Source organism: Ornithorhynchus anatinus, chromosome X3 (genome assembly GCF_004115215.2).
Source record: "Ornithorhynchus anatinus isolate Pmale09 chromosome X3, mOrnAna1.pri.v4, whole genome shotgun sequence".
In the NCBI taxonomy this organism is placed as follows: domain Eukaryota; kingdom Metazoa; phylum Chordata; class Mammalia; order Monotremata; family Ornithorhynchidae; genus Ornithorhynchus; species Ornithorhynchus anatinus.
The window spans coordinates 13540078-13554078 of NC_041751.1; the positions used below are offsets into that span (position 1 = coordinate 13540078).

At 41.6% G+C, this 14001-nt stretch overlaps 1 protein-coding gene across 4 annotated transcripts in view; it reads right to left on the reverse strand.

Annotated features, from left to right (window-relative positions):
* CDH18 (cadherin 18) overlaps positions 1 to 14001 on the reverse strand; it is a 450368-nt gene that overhangs the window by 159003 nt on the left and 277364 nt on the right. Inside the window, exon 1 of one of the 4 annotated variants that reach the window (XM_001507778.5) lies at positions 2533 to 2763. The exons of the other annotated variants lie outside the window; for them this stretch is intronic. The gene's annotated coding sequence lies outside the window, so the exon portion shown is untranslated. Of the gene's footprint in view, positions 1 to 2532; positions 2764 to 14001 lie in introns of those variants that run through there. 4 annotated transcript variants of the gene reach the window in all.

Sequence of the window (14001 nt, forward strand, 5' to 3'; positions counted from 1 at the left end):
TAAATTTTCTGCAGCAAAATGCTAATGCAAAAGATAATCAAGTGGTGTGGCATTTAAATTAAGGGAAAACATTTTCAAGTAAAATCATATTATCAAAAATTGAAATGTAAAACACCCTTACGTGAAATTAAATACATTTTCCATTAGACTCCACAACAATTGTATTAATTTGAGTGATGACAATAAGTAGCTTTGAGGTGGGTCTATAGAGAGTGCTTAAATTGCTCAGGGAAAAAAAGGTACAAAAAGAAATGAAAATAGAACTCAAGGAATGATGGGTACCTAGTGATTTCAATTAAGGTATTTTCTTTTTTCTTTCCTCATACAAATCTATTACCAGGAAAAAAAACAACCTCACAGTAAAGCTTCATTAACTGGATCCCCTGTTCATGAACTATTACTTTCCATGATTTAGAAAAACCAAAAAAAAAAAATTTTTTTTTTAAATATCAGCTCACACTATTCTCCAAGAAAATCTGAGCTAAAGGAAAGAGGCATAAAAAACTGGTGATAGACAACTTTCCATGGTGTTATTCAGATTTGTGCAAGTGGAGTTATTATATGCGTCAAATAACCAGGAAAAATTGGCTGAGAAGGGTACTGCTGACATTCTTCCTCAAAACTGAGGTAGAAATGTCTGGAGAAAATTAAACAAAAACCTCTTCTGTGGGGGACACTGTCGTCTCCTTGTTCTCTGTCTGGTGGCTCATTGTCATTTTCTTTTGTGGGCTCTGCCTCCCACTCCCTAACTGTGGGAGTCCCTCAAGGTTTAGTTTTGGGGCCCCTTCTGTTCTCCATTTACACCCACTCCCTTAGAGAACTTATTCGCTCCACGTCGTCAAGTACCAACTCTATGCAGATGATCCCGAAATCTCCATCTCCAGCCCTCATCTCTCCCTCTCTGCGGGCTAGCATTTCCTCCTGCCCTCAAGATCTCTCTACTCGGATGCCCCGCTGACACCCCAAACTTAACATGTCCAAAACGCAACTATTTATCTTCCCACCCAAACCCTATCCTCCCCTCAACTTTTCTGTCACTGTAGATAGCACCACTCCCTTCCTGTATCACTAGACAATAACCTTGGCATTATCCTCAACTCACTTCTCTCATTCAACCCGCATTATTTACTTCGTCACCCAATCCTGTCAGTTGAACCTTCACAACGCATTCTAAAATCCTCTGCATTCAAATTACTATCATATTGTGAAACAGCACGGCATAGCGGATAGAGCACGGGCCTGGGAGTAAGAATGTAATAGGTTCTAATCTCAGCTCCACCACTTGTCTGCTGTGTGACCTTGGGTAAGTCACTTCACTTCTCTGTGCCTCATTTACCTCATCTGTAAATTATAGCTTGAGACTGTGAGCCTTACGTGGGACACAGACTGTGTCCAACTCAATTTGCTTGTATCCAACCCAGCGCTTACTAGAGTGACCTGTACATAGTAAGCACTCAATAAATATCACAATTATTGTAATTATTATGCCAATCCAAGTACTTACAGTACCCTGCCTTTGACTACTGCATCAGCCTCCTTGCTGACCTCCCTGCCTCCTTTCTCTCCCCACTCTAGTTCATATGTTTCTCTACTACCTGGATCACTTTGCTAAAATAAAAAAAAAAAAAGCTTCGGTCTATGCTTTCCCACTCCTCATGAACCCCCAGTGGTTCCCTACATACATACACAAACACAAACTCAGTTTCAAAGCACTCAACCACCTTAACTCCTCCTACACTAGGTTGCTCTCCTAATACAAGTCAGCCCACACACTTCACTTCTCTAATGCCAGCCTACTTATGGCACCACCAACGCCCCCACTCGCATCTGCCTCTGGCCTGGACCGCTTTCCCTCTTCATATTCAACTATCACTATCCCCTGCTTCAAAGCCTTATTGAAGGCACACCTCCTCCAAGAGGCCTTCGCTAAGCTCTCCTTCCATCTTCTCTCACTCCTTTATGTGTATCCCTTTAACTTAGATTTTCTCCCATAACCCACCTCTCCTTCAACCCAACCACATACGTAAATAGCCGTGATTTATTTATATGAATGTCCATCTCCCCCTCTAGACTGTAAGCGCACTGTGAGCAGGGAATTTGTCTACCAATGCTCTTATAATGTATTCTCCCAAGTGATTACTAGAAGTGTTCTGCACATAGTGCTTAATAAATATGATCGATTCTGGTTCACTTCTTAATAGTGCAGAAGTAACTGCAATACTCAGGGCACTTAACTCGAGAAAATATTAATTTTTACATGTACTCACTGTAGCAAAAGCTAGCTGAGCTGCTGTCTGGCTTGTGCTCTTATTTACTCATGTACTTTATTCCTGTAAAACTAGATTGACATATTGCTTATACATTCACACCCATGCCCAGTCCTTACATGGATAAGTATACTCCATTGTATAGTCATCTATTCAGCCCTTTAGTCTTGAACTACTTAGAGTAATTCATATATTCAATCATATTTATCGAGCCCTTACTGTGGGCAGAGCACTATACTAAGCACTTGGAAAGTACAATTCCTACCTATGATATCCTGGTTCTTTTTCTTGCCTGGAAATCAGCCGTCTGTCCATCCCCACCATTAGATCGCTGACCCTTCAAGGACAAGGACAAATTCCTTAGCTTCTCATCAATCATCCAAGCATTTCTGCACACAGTAGGACATCAATAACTACCCCTGGTTAATAGATTTAGGGGCTTGGATATTCCTTCTTCTGTGATAGCCTAATGCCCTTGCAACTAAACTTGCCAGTTCTGAAGGAAGGGAAGCTCCTCCCAGTAGAGTATATGAGGGAGGGGCAATTATCTTGATCTGTGTCAGCTGCAAAAAGAGTCCCAGGTGAGCAGAAGACGGGAATTGTTTAAAGGAATTATGGCTCTGGCACAGGGAGTTTCATTTTCTTTTATAGTGAGGTTATAAACATCATTGCCTTGATATTTCTCCCTCTACATGCATCTTTACTAAATTGACTATACCTTTGTGGCATCATTAACATACTGATTACAGACCTGAATCTAGAGTTTCACCTGTGTTACAGTTGGGACTCCAAGGTTAAAGACAGTTGAGTTTATAAATCAATCAATCACATTTGGAATTTGCCCCATCATCAGCCCCACCAGAATTATGTACATATCTACGAATTATATATTAGCAATTATTTCTTTACATCATTGTCTGTCTCCCCCCTACACTGTAGACTCACTGTGGGCAGAGGACATGTCTAGCAACTCTGCCGTACTGTACTCTCTCAAGGGCTTAGCACAGTGCTCTGCACACAGTAAGAACTCAACAATTACCACTGATTGATTAAAAAAAGCAGCTGCTTACAATTATGAAATCCCTATAACACACAGATTCTCAGAAAAAAATAAAAAGAAGAATGGCAATGGAAAGGAGAAGCAAAGTAGATATTTGTTTTTAATTAGGTCCTCTGACATTTCCTTAACACTACCCTCACTTCCTTGAAAACCTGCCCATGGAGGCCAAAGCTTATTTTCATGTTTGGAACTGTTTGGAACAGTATCAGTATGTTCATAAAAACAGTCGGTCCTCTTGGAATGAAGGAGCTGTACTGAAGAAACTCACACTCCCGGAATCTCACATACACTATTCTCGAGCTGTCTGACAGACAGACATGTTGCTGGAAGAAAATACCTAATTGTACAATCATGTTCTACCTCTAATGCATAATGAAAATATACATTATGGCAAAAAGATTCTCATTCTCTCTCTATCTCCCTCTCTGCCCTTTTTGTATTTTTACTGTTCCACTCAACCCTGCCCACTAGACTGCAAACTTGAGAGGGTCCATGTCTATTAAACCTTTACTAGTCTCTCAAGTGCTTAGTTCTGCATAGAATTTGGGTTGAATAAATGCTATTATATAATAATCTACAAATACTAGATATAGTGTGATATGTGTGTGTGCTTAACGTTAAGCTTGGGTGTCCTGAATAAGCTTATTTTTCTATGTCATAGCATTATTATAACTTTTAATAAATGGCAAAAGGTGACTCACAAAGAGATAGTGTCATTCCTGTATTACTTGAAATTAAGACTTTCATAGGAGGTAGCTGATGCCCAGAGATGGGTCAGAATAAGAAAAGACAGGGAATGGAATATCATTTACATCTTTATGGGGCAACCAGACCCAAGTTAAACATACTATGCAAGCCCCAGAGAGAAACAAACTGTGGTCTGTAATCTGGAATATGACAGCAGTGCTGCCATTCTCATTGTTCAATTTGTATCGGGATTAGGAGATGACCTTTAAGTAGAATTAACTAATTTCGTCTCTAATGCTATTCACTAATGCCCCTATTTGCCATGCAGGAAAGAAACAGCACAAATCTAATTTCTGCCCTTCCTCCGACCATCTGCATTACTTATCTAACTAAGATTCTGACCATTGAGTGGGTGGACCATAACTGACTGTGAGATTTGAAGACGCCTCTTCTCCTTATTGTGATCAGAAATAATAAAAAATAGTAAAAGAAAAGAATTATAAATAATTAAGTTCAGTTTCATGGAATAATTATTGTTTGGGGCAATATTATGTTTGTAAATACAGTAATAAAAAAATTAATAAAACATGATTTTAGAAGGATAAAAAATCACCTTTCTTAAGGTTCCATTTGAAAGAACTGGCTCTTTATTGTTATATTGTACTCTCCCAAGTGCTTAATACAATGCTCTGCACATAGTAAGCATTCAATAAATATGACTGACTGCCAGTGAAGAGCCAGCTATTGCTTAGACTTCTGGTTTGGCTGGCTTGACAGAATGTGTCTGATATATTGTTGTAATAAGAATAATAATTATTATTATGGTACTTGTTAAGTACTTAGTATATGCCAAGAATTGTTCTATGTACTGCAAGAGATGCAAGTTAATCAGTCTGGACACAGTCCCTGTCCCACATGGGGCTCACACTCTTAATCCCCCTTTTACAGGTGAGGTAACTGAGGCCCAGATAAGTGAAGTGACTTGCCCAAGGTTACATACCCAGCAGACAGGTGGTGGAGCAGGGATTAGAACCCAGGTCCTTCTGACTCCCAGACCCGTGCTCTATCCTTTACGACATGTTGCTTCTCGGAGCACTTATTACAATGTTCAGCCCACAATAAGCACTCAACTAATACGACTGACTGACTAGGAAGCAGCAAGCCAAATGGACAAAGCATGGGCCTAGGAGTCAGAGCACCTGGATTTTAATCCTGGCTCTGCCACATACTTGCTGTGTGAGTTGGGCAAGGCACCTCACTTCTCTGGGCCTCAGTTCCCTCATCTCAATAATGGGGATTCAATTCCTGTTTTTTCTCCTACTTAGACCGAGTCCCATGTGGGACCTGATTATATTTTACCCACCTTGGTGCTGAGTACAGTCCTTGGCATACAGTAACCTCTTAAATACCACAATTAGCATCATTATTGCTACTATTGTTGCCATAAACTGTTCAACAATTTTCAGACAAGAATAGTAATAGCATTAGTATTAAAACCTGCACTGACTGAGTAAAATACAATGTACTAATCTCTTACTGTCAGAGACACAAAAATGTTTACAACGGGTAGATTCTGAAGATAAAACTGATTGCTCCTTTGTGCAGGCCTAGGATAATTACAAAAAATGCAGAACAGCTGAAAAGGTAGAGAGCAGTGTGGCCTAGGGGAAAGAGCACGGGCCTGGAAATCACAAGGACCTGGGTTCTAATACCGGTTCAGCCATTTGTCAGCTGTGTTTCCTTGGGCAAGTCACTCAACTTCTCTGTGCCTCTGTTACCTCACCTGTAAAATGGGGAATACGACTGTGAGCCCTATGGGAGACAGGGACTTTGTAAAACCTGATTATCTTCTATCTACCTCAGTGCTTAATACAGTAGCTGGCACAGAGTAAGTCCCTAGGAAATCCCATTTTTTAAAAAAAGGCATTGTCCAACCTGATTATCTCGTTTCTACTGCACTGCTTATTACAGTGCCTGGCACAAGATAACAGTTTAACAAATACAACCCCTAACCCCCCAAAAAGAATAGTTTTTTGGGGTGCATCTAGAATGAACAAGTATTGCTTTCAAGTGATTTCTACTCTACCAGGAAGTATGAGCATTCCATAATCAAATCAACTCCGCCAAGCCTTGTTCCAAAGACAACGATTCCTAATTCCTACCTTTGGCAGGATAACTATGTCCGCTCTTCATTTTTTGGAGATCGAAGGAAGCTGTTTTCCTGAAGAATTGCTGGCCACACATACAATTCCCAGTTCAGACCCTCTCTTCAGTTCATTTCTGCCCACAGACAACTTTGAAGGGCTTCTAAGTACCCAAGCAAGAATTATGATTCTTTGTTCCAATCTAGGTTTCCATATGCAGGAACTTGTGAGTTTCCATAATCGTTCTATACTTCTATTTGTTTCAGTGGTATTAAATCAAAGTAAACGCATTATGTAGCTATTGTAGTTTAAAATGATCGTAATTATTAAACCATTACTGCTACAAAACATATTGCTTTGTGGGGACCAAACACAGCTGGGAGCTGAACACCTGAGGAAGTGCCAGATGCTCCATTTGCTGTTATTTGATTTATAGTAATCGACACACTTGGGAAAGTGCAAGACAGTTGCTTCTAGGCGTCTGGTCATTTGAAAGGCTAGATCTTGGAAGGCTCGGTCTAGGCCTCAAAATTTAGGCAAAGGCGTATCTGTGGCAGAGGGTCAATAGTGCACGGATTCTTCCCTCTGGACTGTAAGCTCGTTGTGCTCAGGGAAACGGTCTACCAACTCTTATATTGTAATAATAATTGTAATTATGGCATCTGTCAAGCTCTTACTTTGTGCTTGGGAAGCAGCGTGGCTCAGTGGAAAGAGTAGCTTTCCCAAGAGGGCTTGGGAGTCAGAGGTCATGGGTTCGAAACCCGGCTCTGCCACTTGTCAGCTGTGTGACCGTGGGCAAGTCACTTAACTTCTCTGTGCCTTGGTTACCTCATCTGTCAAATGGGGATGAAAACTGTGAGCATCAGGTGGGACAACCTGATTATCCTGTATCTACCCCAGCGCTTAGAACAGTGCTCTGCACATAGTAGGCATTTAACAAATACCAACATCATTATTATTATGTACCAGGCACTGTTCTAAGTGTTGGGTGGATGCAAACAAATTGGGTTGGACATGATCCCCATCTGACATAGGGCTCACAATCTCAATCCCCATTTTCCAGATGAGGTAAATGAAGCACAGTGAAGTTAATTTACTTGCCAAAGTTCACCCAGCAGACAACTGGCAGAGCCGGGATTGGAGCCCATGACCTTCTGACTCCCAGGCCCGTGCTCTATCCGCTACATCATCTCTCAAGCCTTTGGTACAGTGGTCTGCACACAGTAAGCATTTAATAAATACGATTGGTTGATTGACTGATGGGTCATATCGGGATCCTTTTCTGCTCACACATCAGAGCAAGCAAAGAGCAGCCCAGAGTCAGTAGATGGATTTCTCCTACTGTTAAGCTGAAATTTGGAAGGATCCACTTTGGCTCGGAAGTGGTTCAGCCTGGAGAAAGAAGTAGGAAATGCACAACCAGTAGCATCAAAAGGAGGCACACAGAAGCAGCATGGTGTGGTTGGAAGAACATGGGCCTGGGAGTCAGAAGGTCATGGGTCCTAATCCCAGCTCTGCCACTTGCCTGCCGTGTGACCTTGGACAAGACGCTTCACTTCTCTGTGCCTCAGTTACCTCATCTGTAAAATGGGGACTGAGACTGTGAGCCCCATGTGGGACAGGGACTGTGTCCAACCCGCTTTGCCTGTATCCACCCCGGCACCTAGTACAGTGTCTGGCACATAGTAAGCGCTTAACATGTACCATAATTATTGTTATTATTATTAGTGTTCATCTCCTCTGCTAGCTTGGAAGTTCCTTGAGTCCAGGAATGATGTCTACTCCCTTTATTATACTTTTCCCTCATATGCATAATAGGGATTAAGACTGTGAGTCCCATGTTGAACAAGCTGATTACCTTTTATCTATCCAGCCCACAGAACAGTGTTTGGCACATAGTAAGAGCTTCACAAATACCAGAATTATTGTTATGATTATAATCATCCTATCCAGGCTAGAAAAGAAGTTTCTTTATTCCATTTAAATAGGATTGATATGTATTAATAATATCCTAGCTCCATATGTCTGCTTTGTGAACTCAGGCAAGTCACCTAACATCTCTGTGCCTCAGTTTTCTCTTCTGTAACACAGGGACTCAACAACTCTCTCCCTTCATCTTGACACTGTGAAAACTGTGTGGGGCAAGAATTGTGTCTGATTGTTCTAACTCATCCCAGTGCTTAGTACACAGTAAGTGTTTATCAAATTCCACAGCACTTACTACCATCATAATGAATCTGTAAATTTATTTAGTTTCATATCTACTAGGAGACCTGATCCTGGCCTTCAAGGAGCTTACAAATCTAATGGGGGCAATGGACACGATAAAATGTAAGGTGGGAAAAAAGAATTAAAAGATGAATATGTGAAAGAATAAATGCTAATAAAGAGTATGCCAGTCAATAGCTGCATGGTAGCGAATGCACAAAAGCGCTGAATTGGTAGTTGGGATGATATGGCTTAGGGGGAAGAAAAATGCATTAACACTTGTCTCCATGGTAAAATGTATTGCTGGGAAGGAGAGTTGGCTCACAAAACAATTGAAATAGCATATGTCTCTGTCACACCCGATGAAATTCCAGAAGGATGTAGAAGGCAAAAGAAAAAAAACAATGACTACTGCAGTTCAATGAAGTACAGTGATTGTAGGGTTTCTTCTTCACCACCCTGCTCTAACCAATTCACATCCAGTTCATACACATTTTACGATACCTATTATTCCCGTCTTCTTCCACCTTGTTCTTTCCAAACCATAGTTATTTCAGCTGTTTTTGCACTTAAATACTCAATGCACATTGAACAGTGCATGTCAGTGGACAAGCTGGATGTCTCCATGGGGTAGAGAACAAGCAGCGTCCACAACTTCCCAGTGTTGCTCGCATCAGGCTGCGGTTTCGTTCTAGGGAGTCTTTAACCACAAAGTACTCCTCAGTCCTCAGAGACACGGTGTTCTGGATGGAAAAGCCTGTCCCTTATTGGGGTTTGTGACAGATCAGGGGACATTTTCTCTGCCCTTTTCCAGGATTTAATAGGCTTTGGACTTCCTGGCCTGAATCCTTTGAAATCCCCCTATTTGGGAGTCTCTAACTGGGAGTCATTTGCTCATTCAATCATATTTATTAATTAATTCATTCAAAAGTATTTATTGAGCGCTTACTATGTGCAGAGCACTGTACTAGGCACTTGGAATGTACAATTTGGCAACATATAGAGACAATCCCTGCCCAGTGACGGGCTTACAGTCTAATCGGGGGAGACAGACAAAAACAATAGCAATAAATAGAATCAAGGGGATGTACACCTCATTAACAAAATAAATAGGGTAGTAAAAATATATACAAATGAGCACATGAGCACAGTGCGGAGGGGAGGGGAAGGGAAAGGGGGGAAGAGGGCTTAGCTGAGGGGAGGTGAAGGGGGGGCAGAGAGGGAGCAGAGGGAAAAGGGTAAGCTCAGTCTGCTTTACTGAGCACTTACTGTGTGCAAAACACTGTACTAAGCACTTGGGATGTACAATTCAACACAAATAGAGACAATACCTTCCCACAATGGGCTCACAGTCTAGAAGGGGGGAGACAGACATCAAAACAAGTAAACAGGCATCAGGAGCATCATTACAAAGAAATAGAATTATATAAGTGTTCCTCTTTCCAAATTTCTAAAGCATTTAGAAGCAGGATCTCCTTCTGACTTTAAAATACAAGCACTTTTTCTAGATTGCAGAGGCTGCTCAACCATGGATCCTGGCACTTAGGCTAAATAGTGTTATGATAATGATGATAATTTTGAGGACAATAATAATAGCATTTGTATCCCCCTTTCAGGGTCACACTTGAAGAGTTTCTAGTAATCTACCAGTCTCGGCTACAGGAAGGAGAGACAAGCAGAGGCCTGTCCATTCTGTTCCTAGCTTGTACGGTGGCTGGTGAGTGGTAAGCAATCTGGTACAAGTCAACACTCACCCATGCTGGGCAGCAGTGGCATGGGATAGATCAGAGGACAGAGAATTGAGTTTACTGTGTGGAAGCTAGCAATGGTGAACCATTTCCATATTTTTACCAAAAAAACTCTATGGATCCACTACCAGAACGATTGCAGATGGAGAGCGGGGCGATCTGGGAGAGATGTGTCCGTGTCTCTATAGGTCGGAAATGACTAGAGGGCATAAGACAATATTTGTTATGCACTTACTATGTGCCAAGCACTGGATTTTGCACTGGGGGAGGTACAAGATCTTCCGGTCCCACATGGGGCTCACAGTCTAAGTAGCAGGGAGAACAGGTATTGAATCCTCATTTGGCAGGTGAGCTAAAGGAAGCATAGAGAAGAAAAGTGATTTGCAAAAGTTCACAGAGCAGATAAGGGCAGAGCCAGATTTAAAACACATGGTCCTCTGACTCCTAGACCCTTCCTTCTTTCCACTAGACCATGCTCCTTCCCATCCTGAAGTAAGGGCTAGAGTCTGGAAAGACTGTAGGTAAGGAGGTAGGTATAAGTTGGCGCAGTGAGTGACTTGTGGGCAGGGAATGTGTCTCTTTGTTGTTGTATCATACTCCCTCAAGTGCTTAGTACAGTACTTTGCACAGGGTAAGAGCTCAATAAATCCATCTGAGTAGTCAAAGCAGGACTGATAGGCAGGAGACCCGAGTTCTAGTGCCTATTGTACCACTCAGGGTGTCCAGGGGTGGATGTTTGCACACCTTGACTTCTTCTGACACTATATCAAGCGGTATCTCTAAGACACTCATATTTGGGGAAGAACATTCTCTAATTCCCCAGCCCAAATGGGGCACTGAAGACACACACTATGGCAGAACAGATCGTGTCTGACAGTTTTGTTCAGAAATCGCAGACAATGGAAAGTAGAGATGTTGGTGCCTGATCTCACCGTTCTTTTTTCACTCTTCTTGGCTATGAGGCAGAAGCATCTTCCAGTTCCTAATCAGATTTTGGATCTTTAGAATAGTACTCCGCAAATCCTGAACTCTTTGAGGTAAGCTCATACGTCTGGCCACGAAGTCAGGAGAATGCAGGAAGCAATCATCATTATTGGAAGTGCAATAAGAGAGAGCCAGATGGCTCTCTGGCAGTATAGAAGAAACTTGATAATTCGCTTTATTGCTCTGAAATTACAGGATGTTAGGCTGAATGGAGACCTCCTATCGTTTGAATGAAAGTGAATCACCAAGAAACCTTTCCTTGAATGATTTCATTTTAGAACTGAGGCAGCTTTTCCAGATAATAGGGAGCAGTAATTATGTTTTTCTTAGTATAGTGCTTGGCGCATGGTAAGGGCTTAAATACCATTGTCATCATTATTATTATTATCATCATCATTATTTTTCCTCGGCAACTCGTATGACAGATGTGATGTCTTGCTCTGGGCTGATTGAACAAAGGTCATAGGAAGGTTGGCAGGATGTTAGTCTGTCCCTTAGGTAACTGAAAGATAGTATGGGAAGAACAAAGTCTTGATGTTATCAAGGGAATGGCAATACTCCAATGCCCACACCTCATTAATGTGACTTTCAAAAGGAAATCTGATAACTGGATCACTATCTCAAAGATTATCTAGCAAAGAAGGGGCTGTGCTGAGGTCACAGTGGAACTTTAGGGGTCTTTAGGGTCCCTGTATCCATAGCCCTCACTCCACCTTAACTGCTCACTAGTGTGGGCTTGGTACAGAAGACTAGATTTGCCCTCAGTGGGTTCACGTTAAAATAGGAACATTTTTCACCAAGTAATTTAAAAATTTTTCCCCATTATAGAGCTGATCAAAGAACCAAAGGAGATTTTTTGTCATCGAATCCATTATCATCACTGTCGGCCATGCAGGTTGATCAAAAATTGCTTATAGCTTCATACAAGAGATTATTGTTGAATCGTCTACTCCATATCAATATATAAGCCTTAAGGTGTGTTCGAGCAGATTTGGAAACACCCACATCCAAAAAATAGGGTTTACTTTTAACATACCTTCTCGGACCAAAAAGGTGTTAACACAAGGAAAATGGCAGCCTAGTGGAAAGAACACAAGCCTGGGAGTAAGAAGTCTTGCGTTCTAATCCCAGATCTGCCACCTGTCTGCTGTGTGACCTTGGGCAAGTCACTTAATTTATCTGTGCCTCAGTTACCTCATCTTCAAAATGGCAATTATGATTGTGAGCTCCATGTTGGAAATGGACTGTGTCCAACCTGATTAGTTTGTATCTACCTCAGCTTTGGGAACAGTGCCTGGCACAGAGAAAGGTCTTTCACATATCAAAAAAACAACAAAAACCAAACCAAACCAAAACAGTATCCCCTTAAAATGGGCACCAATGGGATCATGTTTAATGAATATTATTATTTCATTTGAGAGAATTAAAATATGGACTTTTTACATTTTCAAAACCCTCAAGCTGAATACCTTGCTTACGTCTGAATGAGTGGTTAAACATTAACAGGGTTGTGGCAAAGAAGGACTACCGGTCTTGCAGAACAATCTTTCTAACTTGGAGAAAGATATTTAGCTTTCCATGACAGACTTGTTTACAACTAAGTGAAACCTAAGTCATGGCAAAACAAACCTACTGAATATTATCCAAACTCAGTGAACCTCTTCAGTATTTCTGGGTTTGGTTTGATCATTTCAGCTAATTTAGTGATAGTGTTGAATTTCCAGGTATTTTTTGCCACCAACATACACACCCCAATCAGGATGGAAACCGTCATCATAACTTGAAATGTCTTAATAGATATAGCAGACCTAAATTAAGGTGACCAGATAACTCAGCACTCTGCCCAAGATGGGAATGAGACTGAAAAGGGGATGAGACTAGAAGGAGGGGGAGGAAGGAAGAGGTCTGAGAGAAGGGAGAGGAGAAAAAGGAAAAAGGGGAGAGAGAAGGGTCTCGGGTGTTTCCTGTGGAGGTGGCATTGATGCAGCTTGGCACTGCAACAACACTGTTGTCTTGCTGGAAAAGGCCATGGCTGGAGCAACTTGAGAAAGAGGTGGAATGTCAGTCAGTAAAACACATTTATTGAGTGCTGACTGTGGGCAGAGCACTCTACTAAGCACTTGGGAGACTACAATGTAACAATAAACAGATGCATTACCTGCCCACAAGGAGCTTAGAGTCTAGAGGGGGAGATAGACATTAATATAAATAAATTACAGATATGAACTTAAGTGGGGGCTTGGAGGGGGTGGTGAATAAAGGGAGTTGGTCAGGGCAAGGCAGGAGAGGGTGGGAGAAGGCAGCTGAAAGGTCTGGAAGGATTAGGACGGACTAGAGGCCAACAGACATGTTGGTACATACGTTCTCTGTCCACAAGAAGCTTATAGTCTGGGGGGGAGACAAATATCAAAATCAATTACAGATCTGTACACAAGTGCTACAAATGTGGGAAAAAACATCCAGCTTGATTTAAAGGCTGAATAGCAATGTTGAACATTCTGGCCACTAAACCAAAAATCTAAAAGCAAGTACTGTAATTAGAGGATAGCATAAACACTCCAAATGGATTCATGTTTTTCAACAAGGGGTACTACTCATTAACGATATGAGAATGAGCTCATAAAAACATATGTCAGCAGGATAACCAAGTGGTACCACTCATTAACGATATGAAAATGAACCAATAAGAATAGATGTCAATGGGATATCCGAGCACCTGCTGTGTGGAAAGAAGATCCAGGGAGGGCAGAATAAGCCATTTAAATATGCGGTGAAGCACGGCTGCAAGCAATGTGATATAGTGTTTGCTGGGAAGACAGACTGACTTGGTGGGCAGCCAAGTGGGAAAGGCGTTGCTCTCTTTAAGCAAAGGTTGGGAGAAAATGTGGATCCTAAAAGGAGAG